This window comes from Rhinopithecus roxellana, chromosome 5, assembly GCF_007565055.1.
Source record: "Rhinopithecus roxellana isolate Shanxi Qingling chromosome 5, ASM756505v1, whole genome shotgun sequence".
Classification (NCBI taxonomy): Eukaryota; Metazoa; Chordata; class Mammalia; order Primates; family Cercopithecidae; genus Rhinopithecus; species Rhinopithecus roxellana.
In genome coordinates, this window is record NC_044553.1 from 22,363,154 (window position 1) to 22,387,320 (window position 24,167).

Sequence of the window (24,167 nt, forward strand, 5' to 3'; positions counted from 1 at the left end):
AGAAAGGAACAGAGGCTGGCAAGAGAAGCTAGCAATTAGGCAATTTGTTACACTAGGGACACATAAAGATGCTAGAGTATCAGTGGCAACGGGTGACTATAAGTGATACACTAGGCTGGGCATGGCAGCTCACGCCTGTAATCCCAGCACTTTGGGAGGCTGAGGCAGGCGGATCATGAGGTCAGGATTTTGAGATCAGCCTGGCCCACATGGTTAAACCCCATCTCAACCAAAAATACAAAAATTAGCTGGATGCAGTGGCACACACCTGTGGTCCCAGCTACTAGGGAGGCTGAGGCAGGAGAACTGCTTGAAACCGGGAGGCGGAGGTTGCAGTGAGCCGAGATTGCGCCACTGCACTCCAGCCTGGGTGACAGAGAGAGACTCCACCTCAAAACAACAAAACAAAACAAAACAAAAAACAGATGATACACTGAAATTATTGACTGAGAGATCCTGCATAAAGGTGGACCCTCAGATAGGTCTCAACCTCAGAGAAAGGTTAAACTTGGGGAAAAACAACCATGTAAGGGAGTCAACAAGAGAATGATTTATTGCTTCCAGTTAGAAGATAAAAGAAAACATCAACACAATGACCAATGACCTGCCTTCATATGAGATTGAGGACTGAATTTACAATATTCTATGGCTTTAAAAACTGCCAACAAAAAAACATGATTTAAAATGGACAAGATCTCTAGTGTCCTCATATACCTGTCAGAAACAAATATAAATCTTCCCCACAGGAGGAATGCATCCTCAAAACAGGTGTCTAAAATCTCATATAGTGAGTTCGACAAAACCTGGACTCATGATTAAATCCCAATACACGATAGAAAATAAGCCACCATAAGTAAAAGTCAGTGGAAACAACAATAAATAAAATTAGATCTGTATACAACTTCATTATTGAAATTACTGGATGTGTAATTTGAAACAAGAACATTTAATACATTTTTAAAATGCAAAAAGAAATAATGAATTTGGAGCAAATTACTATCAAAGCATAATAAATGAAATAAAAAGGAAGGAAACAATTTCCAGAAATGACAAATAAAATAATTAAAATGAGAAAATCAATGACTGACTTACATGTTAGTTAAGACATAATAAAAGAGAGAATAACTGACCTGGAAGACTAATCTGAAAAAATTACCAGTAATTCTCCTCAGAGAGACAGAAAATACAAAATGATATTAAAGACATATGGAGAATAGAGTCTAATCATATATATGTCTAATCAAAAATATAGGTGTGATCATAGTTCTAGAAAGAAAATACAGAGAAGGGGAGAAAAGAAATATTTGAAGAGACCATGTCTAAATAAATATATTTCCTTAAATATATGAATCCTCAGTCTGGAAGACCAGTGAGTCCCAAGTATGATAAATAGAAACCAACAAGGAGAAACATTGCAGTAAACTATAAGCCCCACAGGGAAGGGGTCAATTTAATGTCATTCTGGAAGATAAATATTTAAATGTATTGCTGTCAAAGGAATGCCATTTGTGCTGACGATTTCTCAACAGCAAAAATGAAAGACTGAAGAGTGCAGAATAACATTTTTAGAGAGCTGGAGGTAAATACTGTCATCTATAATCGTTAAATCCAGTGAAATAGTATTTTAAGAAGTAAAATTCAATAAATAGTAATAATAATATAATAATATATTCACCAAGAGAATATGATATATGTACCAGACACTATCACTTAAAGATATGAAGAAAAAATGAGAGAATCACAATGAGAATTTAGCAATTTTACCATAGTAATTATTATTTGCAATCTAACACCCTCAATTCAGCAAGGTGATAAAAGCGAGGAGATAAAAGATATTTAAAAACAATAGTCTGTATAGCCACCGCCTCTGTGCATCGCCCTCCACTGTTACCCCGACTCTTCGCCCCTCCTTCTCGCGGCGTTCGAGGGACCACGGCCGAACCTCGCGTGAGACAGATCAAGATCAAGACCGGCGTGGTGAAGCGGTTGGTCAAAGAAAAAGTGATGTATGAAAAAGTGGCAAAACAACAGGAAGAAAAGATTGAAAAAAATGAGAGCTGAAGATGGTGAAAATTATGACATTAAAAAACAGGTAGAGATCCTACAAGAATCCCGGATGATGATCCCAGATTGCCAGCGCAGGTTGGAAGCCGCATATTTGGATCTTCAACAGATAGTAGAATGTGGAAAAGACTTGGAAGAAACTGAGGAATATAAAGAAGCACGTTTAGTACTGGATTCAGTGAAGTTAGAAGCCTGAAACTTTTCTTGTATGGGGTGGTTTTTGCATTGAATCCTGGGGTCCATTTTACAATCCATTATTTTTGACCACTGCTGTGTGTTCAAGTAGTATGAGAATGTGATTGTTTTTATCTGGTTACACATATATTTCTTTGTCTAATTTAATGTGTCAAATAAATGAGTACATCTAAAACATAGTCTAATAAACATACCAATTATGCTCCAAAATGTTGGAAATGCACAATACTTTTTATCATACAGAAAACTTAGAAATTACTACCAAGTCATAAGGCACTAAAACTATTCTCAAATATTAAAGGGAAAGTGTCATATACAGTATAGTTTATTTTATATATATATAAATATATATATATATATATCCCAAGAAACAAAGGGCAAAGGATGTGAACAGTTATTTCATAATCTCATTAACAATCTGAGAAATGCAAATTAAAATCATAATTAAATATCACTTTATTCACTTTATTGGCATATGTTTAAAAATCTGAAAGTGCCAAATGTTGTCAAGGATACCAAGAAATGGTAACTTTTATACTCTGCTTGTGGGATTATAAAATGGTACCATCATTTTGAGAGTCTGCACTAATCTCTTAAAACTTGGATATTTGCATTGGCTTATAGCCCAGATTCTATGCCTAGGTATACACACTCAGAGGCACTTTAGCACCTCTGAATTCATTTTCTCACCATCTCAAGTTCTTTCATCCAACTAAATATCCACCTTTTAAAGAGAAAGAAAAATAAACCTACCTGATAATGTTAATCAGGTATCCCCAAACAAAAGGAGAAGGTTGGCCTAATTATGAACACATTGTTTCTTGGTGAGAGGAATGACAAACAGCATCTTCCCCTGCCAATCATAAGTGAATCTCCAACAAATTGGTGGAAACCCTCACAGAGAGGATTTAGTTTTCCAAACTCAACTGCGTATTCTTTAAGGGATTGAAGTGAGATCACTGGTTTCTGCTGGTGATGAGGAGGCTGTGACACTGGAAAAGGTCATATGTAACCCTTAGTGGTAATGTTGGGATTCGGTTTTATGAAAACTAGACTGTGAGTGTTAGTTTTTTTGAAGAAAACTGAAGGATGACTAGCTAGCCCCTAGTTTCTTAAAAATTGAAGGACATTTTTACTTTGTCACACCTGTTGGTCTACAGACCACAATTAAACTCTGTATTTATTTTATGATTATTTTATTAATTTATTTTAAATTAAATAGAGACAGGGTCTCGCTTTTTTGCCCAGGCTGGTGTCGAAATCCTGGCATCAAGTCATCCTCCTGCTTTGGTCTCTGAAAGTGCTGGGATTACAACTGTGAGTCACTGCACCCAGCCATTCAACTATATGTTTTCTACACTTATTCAACATTCATTTCCTTCTATTAGACCCATCTCTGTGCTCCAGCCACTGAGTGTCACCCTAGTTTTAGTAGGGCCTTATGATGTCCACATAGCTTTACTGATAACAGGATAGTTCATTATTAAGAATTCTTCCCTATTTAATAAATGGTGCTGGGAAAATTGGCTAGCCATAAGTAGAAAGCTGAAACTGGATCCTTTCCTTACCCCTTATACGAAGATTAATTCAAGATGGATTAGAGACTTAAATGTTAGACCTAATACCATAAAAACACTAGAAGAAAATCTAGGTAGTACCATTCAGGACATAGGCATGGGCAAGGACTTCATGTCTAAAACACCAAAAGCAACGGCAGCAAAAGCAAAAATTGACAAATGGGATCTAATTAAACTAAAGAGCTTTTGCACAGCAAAAGAAACTACCATCAGAGTGAACAGGCAACCTACAGAATGGGAGAAAATTTTTGCAACCTACTCATCTGACAAAGGGCTAATATCCAGAATCTACAAAGAACTCAAACAAATATACGAGAAAAAAACAAACAACCCCATCAAAAAGTGGGGAAAGGATATGAACAGACATTTCCCAAAAGAAGATATTCATACAGCCAACAGACACATGAAAAAATGCTCATCATCACTCGCCATCAGAGAAATGTAAATCAAAACCACAATGAGATACCATCTCACACCAGTTAGAATGGCAATCATTAAGAAGTCAGGAAACAACAGGTGTTGGAGAGGATGTGGAGAAATAGGAACACTTTTACACTGTTGGTGGGATTGTAAACTAGTTCAACCATTATGGAAAACAGTATGGCAATTCCTCAAGGATCTAGAACTAGATGTACCATATGACCCAGCCATCCCACTACTGGGTATATACCCAAAGGATTATAAATTATTCTACTACAAAGACACATGTACACGTATGTTTATTGCGGCACTATTCACAATAGCAAAGACTTGGAATCAACCCAAATGTCCATCTGTGACAGACTGGATTAAGAAAATGTGGCACATATACACCATGGAATACTATGCAGCCATAAAAAAGGATGAGTTTGCGTCCTTTGTAGGGACATGGATGCAGCTGGAAACCATCATTCTTAGCAAACTATCACAAGAACAGAAAACCAAACACCGCATGTTCTCACTCATAGGTGGGAACTGAACAATGAAATCACTTGGACTCGGGAAGGGGAACATCACGCACTGGGGCCTATCATGGGGAGGGGGGAGGGGGGAGGAGGGAGGGATTGCATTGGGGAGTTATACATGATATAAATGATGAATTGATGGGTGCTGACGAGTTGATGGGTGCTGACGAGTTGATGGGTGCAGCACACCAACATGGCATAAGTATACATATCTAACAAACCTGCACGTTATGCACATGTACCCTAGAACTTAAAGTATAATTAAAAAAAAAAAGAAAAAATAAATAAATAAAAAAAAGATATGGAATCAAAAAAATAAAAAATAAAAAATAAAAAATATAAAACATAAAAAAATACATAACTAATGTTAATTTCTTATATGACTTATTTTTTATAAATGTATAAATACCATGGTTATATAACATAGGGAAAACTGAATAAAGGATATATTATATAAGAAAAAAAAAGAATTCTTTAACATGAAGGAAGAACGAACACAAACATGAAAATAGAAAATACCACTTTTCAGAATGATATTAACTCCAACAGAACTGAAGAGCTCTGAGTAAGGGCTCTCATTTCTGAATCATGCAACAGACAAGCATTGGGGACCTATTCTCTGAATGGCACTGTCCCAGGTGTTGGGATAACACAAAGCTGAATATGATACTAATTTTTCTGAGATCATTTACTTTGCAATGAGGAAACCACAAGTCAGTACTACAGCAGAAGGTAAAACAAAATCTGTATCAAAAGAGGTCAAACATCTTACAGTTGAAGTAGAATAAGGAGGAACTGGTTCTGACCACAGCAGCCAAAAGTCTCCATAAATCAGTGGTGTTTGCACATGGGAATTTTAGAAACATCATGGGGAATGGAGGTATGAATGTGCACGCTCTGCAGTGAGGAGAGAGAATGCTGGTGGTGAAATTAATAAAATGGGGTGGAAAGCGAGGCCAGAACAGTTTGTGACTAGATCACAGAGGTCTCAAGTGTCATTTTAATGCATTGTAACTTTATGCAGCAGGCTGTCAGCCCCTAAAGACTGTGATGGAGGGAAGAAATGTCAATTGACCTAGGTTTTAGGAAGATAACTGGGGCAGCCATGTGAATGACAGATTTGAAGATCTGGTTAATGAGAAATAGCTGGTAAGATACTTAAGGAATCCAGGTTTACTCATGTGATCTAGTGGATAAGGAGTTCCTCATAAGAAGCTTTTAAATGTGTTTTTTTTTTCTCATTGTATTTCCCCAAGTTTTACTTTTGCTCAGGCTCTTATTCAAATTCAAGCAACTATAGAGTTTTCTTTAAAACTATGATGACGTTTTCAGATACATAAATACAACACTTCAACAGGAATTATGAGAAAGATATTAAACAACTGATATAATCTGGCTCCTTAAAATTGGATTCTGATGGATGTAAAAGTCTGCTTTGCTGTAATAAAAATTCACATTGCAAAACTATTTGATTTATGAATCAGGGAAAGCTGGTTAGAAAGAGCATGAACTACAAGTAAGTGGAGAAAAGTACCAAAAAAAAAAAAAAAATAGGTGAAGGGACAGTTAAGGGGTTAAAGTAATATGCATATTTTAGATAGTAGGCCTTGTCATTTTTACAATGTATTTAATAGATTGGAAAGATCTGAAAAAAATACCTGCTTTGAGTATAAAAAGTCATAACAAAGCCTTTTTATATACAGAGTCAGTGTTAATTAGATGTGACTTTGAGAAGTCTTTTAAAGTGCAGGTGAGATCAAGAGCACTGCTGGTGCAGAAACCAGCCAGTCAAGAACAACCTATTGGGTATATCAGGAGGAAAAGTCTTTTCCCCAGAGACTCGTTATTTGATGATTGAAAAAGAATGTCTGGACATCAAATGGGTTTTGGAATGCTTAAGATACTAAAGTATATTTCTGGGGAAAAAATTATATTACAGACAGATCATAGAGCTATACAATGGTGGAACAGATTGAAAGATGAGTAATCCTCAGCTTCTAAGATATTAAATGTCCCTGTAGCAATGTATATGTGCATTTTCTCCAATAATCTCATGAAAAAAACTCATGAACTGTGGTATGTTTACTGAAGATATTTCCTGGGTAGTGAAATCACACTAGTGAATTATCCTATTAGTTCATGCAAGGTAAGATTCTCTGCACTCAAATCTCAATAAAAAATTAAAGAAAATTAGCATGTGATTCTTTCCTGCCACACTTTTCTATACTGCCCTTCTCATCCTCTAAAGTAAGGTGCCATTTTAGTTTCTGCAGGCTGTGAATGAAGGAATGAGATGTGCCAGTAGAGGTTCTGGTGGCTATTGCTTGGGCAACTAGAGAGAAAACTGGTTGATGGGTTGACCCTAATCAAGGGTCTGCGTGATGTGATGTGCTATGACAACCATGTGGTCCCCTCTGCTGACCATACACCCTTCTTTGAGGAACAGTGTACTTTCTTTTGTTTGTTTTCTCCCACATTTGCTGTGGTTTTGGTACATAATTTCTGCCTCGTTGATGAGAATGCAATGCTAAGGAAATCGAGACCCAGGGCATAAGTCAGGAAATCCTACCATTAATTTGACTTTACCAGTAACAGCCTCACTTTGGGAATGGTAAACACTATATGTGTATCAGGGCATCTGATTTGGCTAAAACCATAGCTTGACTACTTTAATAAAACATAACTTCCTCCTCCAAGTGTCTAAGGGGACTTCTGTTATTTATTGAAAGGGAAAGTACACTTTGTGGCATATATGTGTTTGCAGATCAAGGCAGATGAGTGAAGAAAAACACGACTGTGGAGTTGTGGCATGTTGTTTTCCACTCTGCACCCTAGCCTGACAGACTGCTTCTATGCCCCTATGAGGGGATAGCTTGGGGTAGAAGAGAGAATTTGAGAAGTTATTCACGTTGGGTGGGTTTTGAAGACAAATAGTCCTTCTTCCAAGTTTCAGTGATGCTGTGTGACAAACTGCTTTCCAAGAAACACAGTGAATGCTGACAACTGAAGCCATCAGCTAGCCATATCTGCTGAGTAAAGCCTTAAGGAGGAACACTGAGACCAGAGCCTGTGCAAGCAGTCAGTAAGCTAGCCCTCCATCCTTAGGATCTGTTGGTTGGGGAAGGTCTAAAAGTGGTTTTTAGATATTCTGCTTGCAATAGTTAAGTTATGTAAATATTTTAAAATTTTGAGATCATGAACCCAAGCCCACTCAACAGAAAAATGTTATGTCTTTCATGTATGTTTTACTCTGTTTTCTGTTGCTTATAATAGAATACCTGAAACTGGATGCTTTATGAGGTAACAAAATGTATTTCTTATAGTTCTGGAGGGTGGGAAGTCCAAGGTAGAGGATGAGGACCTTCTTGCTGCTGGGGACCCTCTGCAGAGTCCCAAGGTGGCATAGTGTACATTCACATGGTGAGGGGGCTGAGTGTGCTTGCCCAGGTCTCTCTTTCTCTTCTTATAAAGTCACCAATCTCACTCCTGTGATAACCCATTAATCCATTAACCCATTAAGCCATTAATCCATGAATAGATTAATCCACTCATGGGTTCACCTCTTAAAAGCTCTCTATGCTGCCAAATTCTGATTGAATTTCAACATTAATTTTGGAAAAGACAAATATTCAAATCATCGCAATATATATCAGGAAGACTGGCGAAACTTCCATTTTCCCAAATAATTTTTATAAATTTACACTGGTTCCTCCACATATTCTCTTCTAAGACCATCTTGTTTTATGTCAGCTTTTATTCTAACTCCTTGAATAGGGATGTGCAAGTCCTACTTGCCTTCAATCTTGGTCATTCACTAGTACATAAAAGTGGTTAAAGGCCATGAGGGAGGTAAGAAATTCAAGGTCAATTTAATACTGTGGTTTGGCCCTTGACAGGGTTGCCACATAAAATACAGGGTGCCCAACTTAGTCTGAATTGTCAACCATGACAAATAATTTTTAGTGTAAATAGGTCCCAAATACTCCATGGGACATACTTATATTTTGGGACATACTTATAGTTTGGCAAATTAATTGAATATCTGAAATTCAAATTTAGCTAATAATACTATATTTTATTTGTTATATTTCCATGTACGTATATTTAAAAAGCTGAAAATAAATATATTATCAAGAGGTTAATAGAACCACATGTTTTACCAAAAAAGTATTCATCATACTTGCATAATTACTACAAAGTTAAGATGGTCAACCAATGAGAGATTCAGCAAACATTTATGGAGTTGCTTTTGTGCTCTAAGCTTGATTCTACCACATTCTCACTCATGGATGGATGTTTTGGATGCTGAAGTAAATAAGAAGAAGTCTTAACATGAATATTTGAGCAAAATGACAAACACTCAATCAAGAAAAAAGTTATGAAATCAACAGCAGGGTGAAACAGTTAGTATCCAAAAAGAATGTCAGATTAAAAAATACAGACATATTTCATAACTTTTGGGAGAAACTATATGTGCACTGTTTCAAAGAAATGTGAATGCTACCTTTTTAGTTTGATTTTGTTAATATTATTTTTCCTTTTTCCAGAAATAAACAGTTTATGTTTAATTTAAAATTAGACGAAAATGTGGAGGTGTTGGGGTGGTAACAAATGCATATTTTAACAAAGATCTGAAGAAAAGCTTTATATATTTTATTACAAAATACTTTATACAGAATGTTATAAAGACTAGCATAATGAAAGTCTGTGTACCTACCTCATAGCTTTTTAATTTATAAAGTATTAACATTTGACTCCATTTGCTTCTGATGTTGTTATAAAACATTGCCCATAAAGTTGGAACTTCCTATGTTTTCCTTCTAATCACATCTTCCCATTTTCCCTTACCTGGGATGCTAACAGCTCTCCTGAATTCTGTGCTTGTAATTCTCAGGCAAGTCCTTATGCCACATATGTATACATATTCATAAAATGTAAATACTATTTTATTGTATGTTTATTAACATTTTAATCAAAGGTACAACACTATTTACATTATTGTGTAATTTGCTTTTTTGACTTAATATTACAGTTTATTTTTCCAAAGTCCATGTTTACAAATTTAGTTCTAAATCATCATTTATAACTGCTGTGTAGTATTCTTAGTTAGAAATGTGTTTACTCAATCGCTATTCATGGACATTTAGGTACTTTCCAAAATGTATTTGTCACATTTTTGTACTCATCTCCTTTCACATAAATGCAACAGTTTCCAGTAGAATTGGAAATATTGAACCAAAGTGTGTAGACATCTTCAGTTTCTATAGATATTGTCCTATTACTTTGAAAGCAGTAGGACCAGTTTACACATTCACTGAAAATCTGTGAGTTTATTTCCCCACATTCTCACCAATTCTTGTTATTTTTATTATCAGACTCTAAGATTTTGCCAATCATTGGAATGTCATCTTACAATTTTATTTTGCATTTTCTATTTGTCAGTAAGCTTAAACATTTATCCTGATAGCTATTGGGCATGTATGTGTTATTTTATGTAAATAATATGTTTATGTCTTTTGCTCAACTGTTTATTTGGCTGCTTGGATTTTCTTATTGAACTGTAGGTGTTCTTTATAAATTACTGGCACTAATGTTTACATGTGCTTTCCTGAACTGTGGACTGTGCTACTTAACTTTGTATAAAGCATTTTCATTGAAGATAAGTAGGGCTTTTTTATATTTTATTATACTCAAATGTACCCATTTTGATCTTTATATTTGTATCTTTTTATCTTATAAAACTATTTTGGGACAAATTATTATAAAGTCAGACCCTAAAATTAGACAGAAAAAAGTTAGAAGATAGATAGATAGATAGACAGATAGATAGATAGATATGTCTGTGTAAATACATACACAGTAGGATTCTATTCTTGCTAGTCTGTTCTTAGGATTTTTACTTTTATATTCAGTATATGAGATTGGCTTTTAATTTTTTCTTATCCTCTGCTGAAGATATTTATTTGGTACTAGCTTCATAAAAATAATTGTTGTAGTTTCTCCATTTTATTCTCTTAAGAAGATTGTGTAGGCTAGAAATTATCTATAGCCTGATGATTTTATAAAAGTTACCTATAAAATAATCTGAATCTAAAGGTTTTGGTTACTAACTTAGTTTTCTTAACGGTTAATGACTTATTCAAGTGGTTTTAAAAAATCATTTTAATGACTTATTCAAGTGGTTTTTCAAAAATAATTTTAATATAATATAAATCATTGTAATATAATTGAAAAAGTGATAAATCATATCAAGAAACCAAAACAGAGTAATGGGGTGCTCATTTTCATAGGATATTCCAGAAACGAGTCTTTGGGGATGTGATATTTAGAGAGATGACAATGAGCAAGCCTTCTCCAGACAAAGAGTTACAAGACAAAGTTCTGAAGCCAAATAGAGCTTGGCATGTGAGTGAAACCAAAGAGTTCAATATGGCCGGAGAAAAGGCTCAGTGGAGAGGAACTGGAGATAAAGATGAGTGAAAACAAAGGTAATGCAAAGCTCTCTAGACACAGTAAGAGGTTCAGACCTCATGAAAAGCAACAAGAAGTCATGCAAAGGTTTTACATCTGGAAGTTACAAAATCTAATCCCCATTTTAGACAACCATGCTCTGCTGCTTTGGGGAGAGTAAGGCTGTAGAGAGACAAGAATGAAAATGAAAAACCCATGTGAAAGGCAATTCTGCCAATCCAGAGGGACACTAACCCTATGATGCTGAGGAGAAGTGGGTAGATTCGGGCTATATTTTGAAGGAAGTCTTCACAGGAATTGATACGGACAGGAGGCAGGGAAAATACTGGGTAGAAGAGGGCGGTTCCCGACAAAGGCCACACCCTTAAGCCTGGAATCCCGGTCTCTAAAGGAGAAGACTTATCCCTGTTTTCCTGCCCAAATGTTACTTTTTTGACCTTCCACCCTGCGCCCATCCTGTGCCCATATAAACCCCAGACATCAGCCGGCAGAGAGACAAGCGGCTGCCATGGAGAGAAGAAGCAACTGAGCATTGGAAACTACAGACAGTCTCAACTTAACTTCAGACTGCACAACTTCAGAATGGAGCCTGGCCCGAGAAGGCTGGGCTTCAGGGAAAGATCACCTCCTTCCCATACCATAGCCTTTCCAGCTCCCCTTCCACTGACAGCCATGTCTACCACTTAATAAAATCCTCCACATTCATCACCTTTCAAACCAATCATTCGACCTAATTCTTCCTGGACGCCGAACAAGAACCCGGGTACCAAGAGGGCACGGTGTAAAGCCAAGAGGGCGAGGTATAAAAGGCTGTTACCTCGTCTCCCCACCGAACTGGTTAACACTTAGCCGTCAGGGGATGGCAACTGCTAAGAGCGTTAATTGTTAACACACCCTTAGATGCTACTGTGGGGCCGGAACCCAAAAGCGCTGGGCCTAGCCCCACACCTGCTCACCTGTGTCCCCCTCCGCCCACCAGGGGTTCGAGTGCACGGCGCCGGGTAAACAAGCCACACCCCTATTGCAATCCCACGAGGGGGTCAAGGGAATTCTTCCACCTCAGAACGACTTGCTAACAGACCAGATATGGGAATGCCAAGTAAAAGTACATGTTCACAGTATTCTAAAAATTCAGACTACCTGAAGGTACAAGAATGTACCACATTAAGAAACAACTGAAGAGGAGAAAACTCGATTCCACATAGACAAGGTAACATGTTGATAGACTGCTTATTATATTTTCTTTATGTGTAACTGAGGATTTTAGCTTAGGAATTATACCGTGGAACTTTCTCATTTTACAGATTAGTAATGCCTAAAGTCTCAGTAAGCTACAGAATGCCATGGGCTCTCAGCTGTTGGGTGAGCCCACAGTGGGAGCTGCCTCTTTGCTTTTCAAATGATGCCATGCACAGAACCTGGGAATCATTAAAACAGGTATGAGACAAGAACTTGTACCTCATGCAGGTGTTCTAGGTTATTCTCCACTTCATTCTACTGGAGAGAAAAAAAAGATCCCAAAATAGTTGTCTAAAGGAACAAAGTGATTCCAAACATGTAAACCTTAGGTAAATTAGAAACATGAGCTACATCCAGGAAGCCATGACCAGAGAAATAGTATGGAAAATACACAATTTGGTAACCATGGCTGACAGCTGGACATATATTTTTCTCAAAGTCTTTAAATCCCTATGCCAGCTTCATGAAGCTAGTGTAATGATTCTGGCTTTCAGATAAAGAAACTGAAACCAAAAAACAAAGAAAAAAGAAATCAAGAAACATGGCTAAGTTCACACAACTGTGAGAGGCACAAAAGAATCTGGACCCAAGTCATGTGAGGTCAATGCCATTGAAGGCTGTGTCCACAGCATCACGGAGTCCAGCGATCTGCACTGGGCTGAATATTATGCCTTTGGACTGACAAGAGTTCACTCCCAGCTCATCTGAGGGGAAAAGATGAGACAGGAAGAAATCAAGGTATCTACAGCAAATTTTTAAGGAAGATTGTAAGAGAAGACAATTCCTACAGGTGTATGTGGAAGTTGAACTGCCTTCCAACTTGCTAGGACCAAGTTCTAATTTTAACTTTTGTTTTCTTGATTTAAAAAGATTTTTACCTTGGAGTGAAGGTGGATGGAGTTATAACAGGTTCATCAGGCAAACACAGCTCCACACGACACGGGTCAGGATTTCTCGTTTGAAATTGTCTGTATCTTCTTGACTCCAATCCTCTGCCCCGCAAACAATCAGAGATGATTTTCTGCCAAGACAAACAGTTGCTAAATCTTCCCTTCTGCTTCAGCTCAGGAGAAATCCCAAACTATAGCCAGGCAGCTGCCCTCTATGCTAACTCCATTCACCAATTTTCCCTTGCAGTCTAAAACTGGTGGCCCCAGAGCTAGCCCACGTGCAATATTTCTGTGATTCAATATTTTGATTATGTGTCTCTCTCTGACATGTTTTTTCCTGCCCACACAAAACCAAGTAAATTACAACTAGCTTTGAATAGAACAATCAAAGAATAGTCTACCAATTTCTAACCCCTGCAGTAGTATCAGGCAGCCAGGGCCAGAAGACAGCCTGCCACCCTCATTCTACTACTTGCTAATCAGCTAGTTTCCAGAAGACACAGAGTCATGATGACTAACTCCAGAAATCTTCATTAACTCGAGAGTTAGCATTTAACTAACTAGAGGTAGTATTAAAACTAGTTAGAGGTAGCATTTAACTCTAACAAACTTCTGATCATAAGCCCTATTAAAGTTCAAACTGTTAACTCTCCTCTTAAAATCTCAGAATACAGGCTACCTTTCTCCAGTTTGGTTCTCTCTGTTATGAGATTTTGATATCATTCTTATTTTGTATTTTAGAGTTGAGGTCTCACTCGGTCACCTAGGCTGGAGTGCAGCAGCGCAATCATAGCTCACTGCAGCCTTAAACTCCTGGGCTCAAGCAATCCTCTCTCACCTCAACCTCCCTAGTAGCTACAGGCACATGCCACCACGCCCAGCTAACTTTTTGTTTGTTTGTTTTTGTTTTTGTTTTTGTTTTTAGAGAGATAGACTGGTCTCAAACTCCTGGCCTGGGCTGGTCTACTTGCTGTTGCCCAGACCAGGGTTGGTCTCAAACTCCTGTCTTCAAGCAATCCTCCCATCTTGTCCACTCAAATTGCTGAGATTACAGGTGTGAGCTACTGCTTGGCCTTCATTCTCATTTTTATGATGCCTTTTTAAAAAAAATGATGCCTTTTTTAAAAAAATTGAATCACTTTGATCCATCTACATTCTAGAGAAATGAAGATGCTAGACCAGGTGTGGTGGCTCACACCTGTAATCCCAACAGTTTGAGAGGCCAAGGTGAGGTCAGGAGTTCGAGACCAGCCTGGCCAACATGGTGAAACCCCATCTGTACTGAAACTACAAAAATTATCCAGGCTTGTGGTGGCACATGCCTGTAATCTGAGCAACTCAGGAGGCTGAGGCAGAAGAATCACTTGAACTCGTGAGGTGGAGGTTGCTGTGAGCCAAGATTGTGCCACTGCACACCATCTCAAAACAAAACAAAACAAACAAAAAAGAAATGAAGAAGAAGCATGGAGTCATGAATAAAACCCTCAGGAATAAACATTCCTAAGTGTACACAGATATTTCAAACATAAACTCTTCTCAACATCACATCTTGGAGACAGTTCCTAGGCCCAGCTTTTTGTAATACTTGCTGTTTCACACTGACTATGCTGCTTAATCTCTCTGACTCTCCATTTCCAAAGAAAATTCACAGGTTATACAAGATCAGTCATTCTCAAACTGTTATTCACAGGACCATATAGTTCCATTCCTTTGCCTTCAGGATTGGCAGAGAGAAGGGGATGGGTCAAGATGGAGGCTGAGTAGGCATGAGTTGAAAAATCCCTCATAGACCTTTTTTTTAAACAGAATTTATATTGTGGTTTGGTATTAGATTCCATCTGAAAATTGAATTCTAGCCCTAACATTTTTTAGCCTGAATTAGATGATGTCTGAAGACTAAAATGCTGTGGTCCTGGTACCTTCAGTTTATAGGCATAGTAGTGGGTACATTCCAGTAGACATATGGTTATAAGATATGAGACTGTCCCACTCTTCAAGAACAAAGCCATTTAATTGGAAAGGTCTGTGAAAACCAGGACCATGTAAGTGGACACAAGGAGTCAGAACTATCTTTAAATGTTGACAGATTCCCATCTGAATTAGAAGAGACTGAGGAAGAAATGATGTAGGGTAGGGACGTTTCTTAGATACCAAGCTGTGAACAAAGTACTGAATACACTCAGCCAATTTTTATTTTATTTATCAGAAAGGCAATCATTGCAGCATTCCAAATTTTCTTTAAATTTTGATTGTTCTAGGACTTTCTCCTTAGGGTCCCTGTCACATGACCAGGAAAGATTAGGCTCCCAGACACTTTGAAGGGTGAGAAAAAATGGAATTTATTGGATGGGAAGGAAAAAAAGGGAAGCATGGACTCTCAGCAGAGTGAGAGTCCTGCTAGTCAGTTTCCTGCCTTACAGACTGAATCCCAGGTTACCACTCCTGAACAGGAGAGGCCAGGCTCCTCCCCGCTGCAAAGGGTGTGAACTTCCCATGGCTCCACCCCATTCTCCCAGTGCCAGGGTGGTCGGAGGTTCTCTGGGGATCCCTTTATACTTGGCTGTCTCACTATGAGGCTGTATCCTTCATCCCAACATTAAGATTCTTTTGCAAATCAAATATGGACTTTCCACACACTTCGGATTATAAACAATGCTCTCAAAAAATGCCATAACATCTACTCTGAGCTTCTTAGACTATTGTTGTCTGTATCTGACAGATGTAAACAGTCTGCAGTAATAGCTCTGTTACAGAAATATTGTGCACCCATCATCTTGTTTTAGTTTAATCATATTACTCAATTGTTCTCAGTGAAATTTCAGTTATGTGTGTGCTTATTTCAAATCTGATTCATCTTCACCAGGCTGGTATTGAAAAAACTCTTTCAACCTGTCTTCCCAACATACACACCTTCTAACGAAGTATGATCAAAGGTAAGGAGACTGAAGAACAAGAATTTAATCCACTGGAGATCTGAACGGGCAGAGACCATTGGAGAAGTCAATGGAAATAGGAAGACATTTTATAGGAATACAAGGAGGAGCAGTAGAAGGAGACTGGTCCTAAAGGAAACTGACAGTAAAGTGAATAGAAGTCCTCCTGCCCCAGGTATGTAAAAATGGGCCCCTGAGATGCTTTTATTACTTGGGTGGGAGGACAGCCTAGGCAGGTGACCATTACTATGCATATGGCAGTTCTCTGAAGACTGAGAAGTGAGGACATTGGAACATGAGCCTTTAGAACTGGCAGCTGGGGTGAAGCGGGGAGGTAGCATTAGGCTGCAATGCACCTAACCAGTTTCTCCTCCTCTCTGAGATTTCATTTTTTTCTGGAGTCCTGTGAAAGCCGAAGAAAAGCACAGCTCTTGTCTTAGGTGCCCCATGGCCAAAAGGGTGATAGTAACTTCAGGAAACGAGGAGGAGTGTTGTAGACTGAGTTTGAAATTAGAGTTTGCTTATAAGAATGCATGCTCCATAGTCAAGATATTCTCAGCTGGGTGCAGTGGCTCACGCCTCCCAGCACTTTGGGATGCTGAGGCAGGTGGATCACGAGGTCAGGAGATCGAGACCATCCTGGCCAACATGCTAAAACCCTGTCTCTACTAAAATATTTTAAAAAATTAGCCAGACATGGTGGCGTCTGTAGTCTCAACTTCTCGGGAGGCTGAGGCAGGGAAATTGCTTGAACCCAGGAGGCGGAGATTGCAGTGAGTCAAGATTGTGCCACTACACTCCAGCCTGGCAACAGAGCGAGACTCCATCTCAAAAGAAATACACACACACACACACACACACACACACACACACACACATACTCAGGTCTGCTGGGAAAGAAAAATAATCTCTTCAATAATAGTCTATAAATTTAATTACATAAGGGAATTTATGCAAGATTATGTGGATTATGGTGCTACCTATAAATAGACATTTCAATAGCTGATGTGAAATCTTACTTATGGGAGGCCAGCAGTAAGCTGAATTCCTGTGTGAGTTTTTTTAAACAACTGGGAGAAGAAAGAGTGATGTGGAGAATACTCAAAATTGTGATGTGGGAGAAAACAGGTTATAATATGGTATCATTGTATAATCCCAAATTGGACAGAATATAGGTTGCATACACAAACACACACACACACACACACACAGAGAGAGACACATATTATATATAGTTATAGCCATTAATTAGTTATAGATTCATAAAAAGATTTATGTGTTAGTGGTCATTCTCTTTGTGTGGTGAGATTTGCTACTTTGGATATTTGTTATTCTTATGATTAGAAAACGTAATGTGATATTTATATTTTCTAGATTAACGAGCTAGCTAACCTCAGAATTAGTAGTGTAAAAATACAGCCAGTTTTACAATTCACTTCTTGGATAATTTTTATGTATATTTGAGATTCATTCATTTAAATATTTCTTCAACCCTATGACTTCCTTCCACAGAGAACTGGAGTTAGAAAAAGAATTCACATAAGCATTAAAACCTCCCCCCACAAAAAACATCATAATTTCCCAAAATCTGTATGAGGAAAAAAAATAAAACAAATGGATGCAAAACCTAGTTCTGAGTTTTCTAGCAGTGACAACAGAGAAATGTGATGTGCTATAAAACTCTCATCACATCAAGAAACATACTAACTCAAGAAACATGAACTGTTTTCTGCCCTGACTTTATTATGGACTAAAGATAGGGTTGAGGGGGGAGTGTATGAAAATGTGAGCGAACGCTGTTGATGGGTGTGGGATACAGGCAAGAAAGAGGTGTCAGATGAACACTTCTGGGAATATTATATATTTGAATTGAGATTATGCCAATTAAAAAAGGGGTTTTCCTGGCAATTTACTAAATACATAGCTCTCATTGCTAATGCTTAAAGATAAAAATGTATCTCCGTTCCTCTGGCAAGAGAGAGTACTATGTGGTGATTAAGTGTTTGTCTCTGAACCAGCCTCCCTGGGTTTAAATCTCACTGCCATCACCTACCTATTTGGTGCCTTTGGACAACATATCCAGTACCTCCAATTTCTATGTCCTCATTTATGAAATAGCCACAGTAATAGAACATAGCAAGCACTGCATAAACACTATGGTCTTCCTCATCACCATCCTCATCCTCATCCTCACCACCACCGTCGCCAATCAGAGCTATGGAGAAGCACATTAAATAAAATTAGTGAATAACTTTCTCTGCAGTATGATGACATTTTGGTGAAATTCATTTGTTTCTTGGTCAAGGGACCATCCTAGTCCTGCCAATGCAGCTGAAACATGCACAGAAGTTTCTGTCTTCCAGTTGCCTTGGGATCACATATGACCTAAAATTAATCCTGATTTCCCAGGATTTTGACTATGATCCCTATGGAAGACCAACCTGCGGTCAATTTACAAAGTATTTTCAAAAGTTATGTGAAACTCTTCTACATCTCCTCTCACTGTATTTCTTCTTGCTGGCTTCTCCTCTCTCACATGCCCAGGGGCCATCCCAACCATGATTCTCCCCTAACACATGCACACACACACACACACACACAAATTCGTATACACATGCACACACATCCGCACACAAATACATTTACACATGCACACACATGCACACATGCATCCACATATTACACATGTACACATACACATGTACACGTGTCCACACATATATACATATAGCACACATGCATACATACACATGCATGCACATCTGTGTACACATATATACACATACACACATGTACACACACAGCACATATCCACATACACATGCACACACATGCAAACATCCACAAACACACACAGCACACATATACACATACATATGCACTCACATACACATACACATCAACACAACACAAATGAGCAAATACACGCACATATGCACATATCCACATCCACACCTAAATACATTATACACATATGCACATACACACGGACACAAATATACACATATACACACATATGCACATCCATGTAAAAGCACATATATACACACATACACATGCATATATATAAACTCATGTACACACTTACACACACATATACACATACACATACACATACTGCTTACCTCTCTAAGCAGATCCAAACATCCTGAGAATTCACTAAAGATGGTTTTGGACTTCACTCTTCTCATCAGAGGAGACTGGCTTTTACTCCCCAAACTCCAGTCTTATTTAATAAAATTCAAAATAATTATATGTCAGAAGCATGTCTATGCAAAAGAATCTGCATGTTTATGTGTGTGCGTGCCCATAAGTGAGCTGATAGGCCTTCATGAACCCATAACTCTGCAAAGGTATGTTCTAGGATAGTCATTGCCATTGCCTCCAGCCTGCGTTCCCCAACACATACGCATACACATATGCACACATATACATACGCATACACAAACATGCATTCACACAAACACCTGTGTTGTGTTTCCATTGTATTCTCCATTGATGGTAAAGGAATCAACATTGATAATAAATAATGCCATATCTATTCCTGTCTTGTTTTTTCTCTTCAATTCAGCATTCAGTTAAAATTCTAAAAGATTGTTTTCAATGCTTAGAAGTAGAAGACAGTGCCATCATCTCCTTTTTTTTTTTTTTTCTGAGATGGAGTCTCACTCTGTTGCTCAGGCTGGAGCGCAGTGGCAGGATCTCTGCTCATTGCAAACTCCACCTCCCGGGTTCACGCCATTCTCCTGCCTCAGCCTCCCGAGTACCTGGGATTACAGGCGTCCGCCACCACACCTGGCTAATTTTTTTGTATTATTATTAATATTTTTATTTTTAGTAGAGACAGGGTTTCACCATGTTAGCCAGGATGGTCTCGATCTCCTGACCTCATGATCCACCTGCCTCGCCCTCCCAAAGTGCTGAGATTACAGGTGTGAGCCACCGCGCCCGGCCCATCTCCATTTTTAGGGTATAAAAACTGAGGCTCAGTGGCAAGCTGACTTTCTTTGCTCTCTGTAGCTACTATCGTTGTCCAGCCACGGGAACTGTCGGCAGCATTCTAATCTGGGAAACAAGCCGGTAGGAGAATCTACAGCGCGGGATCCTGGCCACTGCTTTGGTATGAACTATCCATGGGAACGCAGAACCTTATATCAGCTTGCTGGGTCTTAGCTTCCTTCTTTACAAAGAAGGAGAAGGTGGAACTGGGAAGGTTGGAATACAAGATCACACAGGTTGAGAACTTCAGAAATTATACAGTTTTCTCGTCCAGAATATTCTTTATAACTTCTTTTATAATCTGTTCATCTGATTTAGCATTTTGACTTCAATTCCAGTTTTTCATTTATGTTAATATATTAACATTCTACTCTTTTAACTAACTTAATTCAATAGTTCAAATAACGTGCCTAAGAGAAACTTTCATTTAGGCTAAAAATGTCATGTGAACAAGCAGTTAACACAGTGCAATACACCACTGTCCAAAAATGTCCACACAATTTCTTGGATGTATTTTTAAGGAAAGTACATTTTTAAGGGAAAAATTTGAGTTAAAAATGACTGGGTATTCAGCCAAGTTTAAAAGATAAACCCTGATGGTGTGGGGGGTGTTGGTTTGGTTTTTTGTTTTTGTTTTTTTACTGAGCGATCCTACACAGGAGGCCTGCAGATGCCGCATCTCAAATCATAGGAAATTACAACTTAGCAAGTGCTCTCTCCCTGAGGGCTCAAATGAAATTTCCTAAAGGAAATTTTCTAGCTCAACCACAGGCGGGGAAGGCATTGTAAGTGCTCTGAAAAGGAAATCTCTCTGTTACACTAGAATGGCATCCATGATCCTTCTCTCCCACCCAAATGTCCCTGCAATGTTTTAGACTTGAGACTATGACCATTAAAACTGTAGGGTCTGTCCAGGAGCCCTGAGTCCCAGTCGGCTTCAGAACTAAGCAGGGTGCCTCCCTCGAAGTGCCCAAACTGCATCCTCTTGAGACTTTATCAGTCCGTTTAGACTTCCCCTTTTTCTAAGTGGTAGAAATAAACCACACTTTTTCTAAACAATATTAGTTTGAAACATTTTACCACTTACTTAAATTATGCCCCTGTAACTCTAATAGTTTTACAATTGGAATTTAGAGATAGGAGACTAATATTAGACTGAATTTTGAACACATTTTTCTTCTATTAGACTCCCTATATAAATGTGATATAAGAGCATACATTTATCTAAACTGGCTATCAATTATTTTTCTATTTTAAATAACTTTTTTTGTCACTAAGCTTTTAAATAGACGATATATTATGCAAAGTTTAAAGTCGAACTGCACTTAATATTTTTCGATTATCTTGTTCACTTATGTTTCTGGACCAACAGGCTATTCAGTATTTTTCCTAACTTATTTTTTAAAAATTTATACTTATTCAGAAATTGCCTTTTAAATATGATACACATACACACACACACGCACAATCTCCCTTTTCAAACTCAAGGACCATGATAATATTTTATATTTTACATAAAATAAAGCCAGTTTCATTTCTGTCAAATATAATTTAGACTTGATCAGCACTCAGCATCTATGTTGCCAATTAAGCTACAGGACACTTTACAATGTGAAAACAAAATTTACGAGGAAGGATAGATACAACATGGAAAGAATCTTTGAGATAAAAGAAATATAATTGATGCACCCTTCAGTCTCCAGCATTGATTTCTATTTATTATTACAAACTCTTCAAAACACAAAGATTGGATGTCAACATGTTATCCTGGAAGCATACAATTGAAGAACGCATTACCTGCACGACTTACTTCATAAAATTTGTTTACCAGAATTGGAGTTGCATGTTCATTTAAAAGGACTTTGAAGTAAGAGGAAAAAAGATGATTTAAGCTTTTTTTCCTCCCTAATACTTTACTTTTGAGATTTACAGTTAAATAGATGCCTCCTTGACAACCAAGAATCCTAGTAATAGGAGTGAAGTGGTAAAGTGTAGTTTGCCTAAACTTCCCTGAAGGCAGAGTGGAACTCTATGCAGGACCACTTTCATCAAGCACAGCTAGCTGACTTTGAAAATTCCTCCTGAGGAACAATGATCAGCGGACCCTTCTTACATTCATCTAATTTTCAAGCCTTGATGTGACATATGAAATAAGAAGAAAGTGACAACAAAAATCAATGTGTCTAAATAGTCTTGCTTCAAAATATACCTGTCACTGGCTTAACTCAGAAATTGGGTGGGATATTAGATCTGATATCTTTGTTGTTGTTGTTGCTGTTGTTATCTTGGCTTCAGAATTTATTTTCGTACCTGAGGAGAGAAAATGACAGAAAGCCTCTTCTTAATTTTGCATAGGAGAGAAGTCCACTTATTAAAACTAATTCACAATTTTAAACAAATAAAATCATCAGTGACTGCCCATTCTTGCACTGGGCCTTTCTTCTCTTCCATGTCAACATGCTTCTAATGAAAACGAGTTCTGCTACATCTTAGTGGAATCATGAGGTTTTAGAATTATTCACTAAAATAAATCTCTAGGAAGTTAACATATTTTAAGTTACAAAAGTATAATATATTAGAAATTATGCCTCTATGAATCTGACAGTTTTACAATTGGAATTTAGAGACAGAAGACAAGTATTAAACTAAATTTTGAGCACATTTTTCTTCCATTAGATTCCCTATATAAATACGTATAAAAGCATACATTTCTATAAGCTGGCTATCAATTATTTTCCTATTTTGCATAACACTTGTTGTCACTGAGACTTTAAATAGAAAATATATAATGCAAAGTTTAAGTAGTCCTCAGAAAGAAAGTGCCTTGCTTCACAGTCTGAAGAAAGAATTTAGGTTTTCACTCTGTAGATTATGAAATTTAAAAACTACTTAAACACTTTACTGAAGAAAAGACTCCCTTTGAATAAAAAAGTCACCACATCAAGAACAATTAGCGATCTTAAACATGTGATCTTTTATGAGTCTCTTTTGAAAAATATACAACTTGCCAAAAAAAAAATTACAAAGATGATTGTCTATGTTTAAACAAAGCAGTAAAAGCCATTCAACCTCCCATTCACACATAAATGCATTTTCTTTTCAAAGAATATTTACCCTTTAAGGAGACATTTTTAACCTTGTGACACCATAAAATTCCATGCATGCAAAGTTATTTGTTTTTATTTTTCTGACATTCATTCTTGACCAGATATTTTCCATGGGCTTTCTCATGTTACTCAACTAGAGGCACAATTTTAATAGTTTATTTTAATACCTTGATTAATAGGAGCAATCTGTTTAAAAATAATATTAGTGTTGGCATTTTGTAATGAATTGCAGAAGCTGAGCAGACATGCTCTTTTGTGCCTTTTTCAATTTCTTTTGAAAATTGTTGAACTCCTCAGTATTTGTTCAAACCTACCAAGTTTTAACATGAGCTAAGCATTAAATGGATTTGGAATCTGAGAAGGGTGTTCGCCTACAATGTAGCGATATGGGGAGAAAAGGTTTGGGTTGAGACCGCAGAATTTCAGAATTATAAGTGCTGGCAAGTAAGAACCACAGCCCCGCAATTTTGGAGGCCCCCAGCATGGCCACTGCTGCTAACCAACCAATTTTAAAAGACTAAAGACTGGGTTTTTTCCAAAGTGACAATAGTTGCAAATTTGCCATCTAACTCACAGTGGCACTAGCCCAATCGAGGCAATTTCCTGAGAGCTTATGATAATATGTCCCTATTATACAAGACCTAAAAGATTTTTAATGGCCTGTTTAGGATTTGTTCCTACAGAACTAAAATGAAAATGGCTGGCCTGTACAATAAAATATTTCACTGGAAATGAAACATAAATGTAC

The 24,167-nt window shown here is 37.6% G+C and overlaps 1 pseudogene across 1 annotated transcript in view; it reads left to right on the top strand.

Moving 5' to 3' along the window:
- Window positions 1–2,434, top strand: part of LOC104660845 — a 31,964-nt pseudogene extending 29,530 nt beyond the window's left edge. The window contains exon 2 of the transcript XR_747770.2: window positions 1,850–2,434. The product of XR_747770.2 is annotated as a tubulin-specific chaperone A pseudogene (transcript). The remainder of the gene's footprint in view (window positions 1–1,849) is intronic.
- Window positions 2,435–24,167: the final 21,733 nt, after the last annotated feature.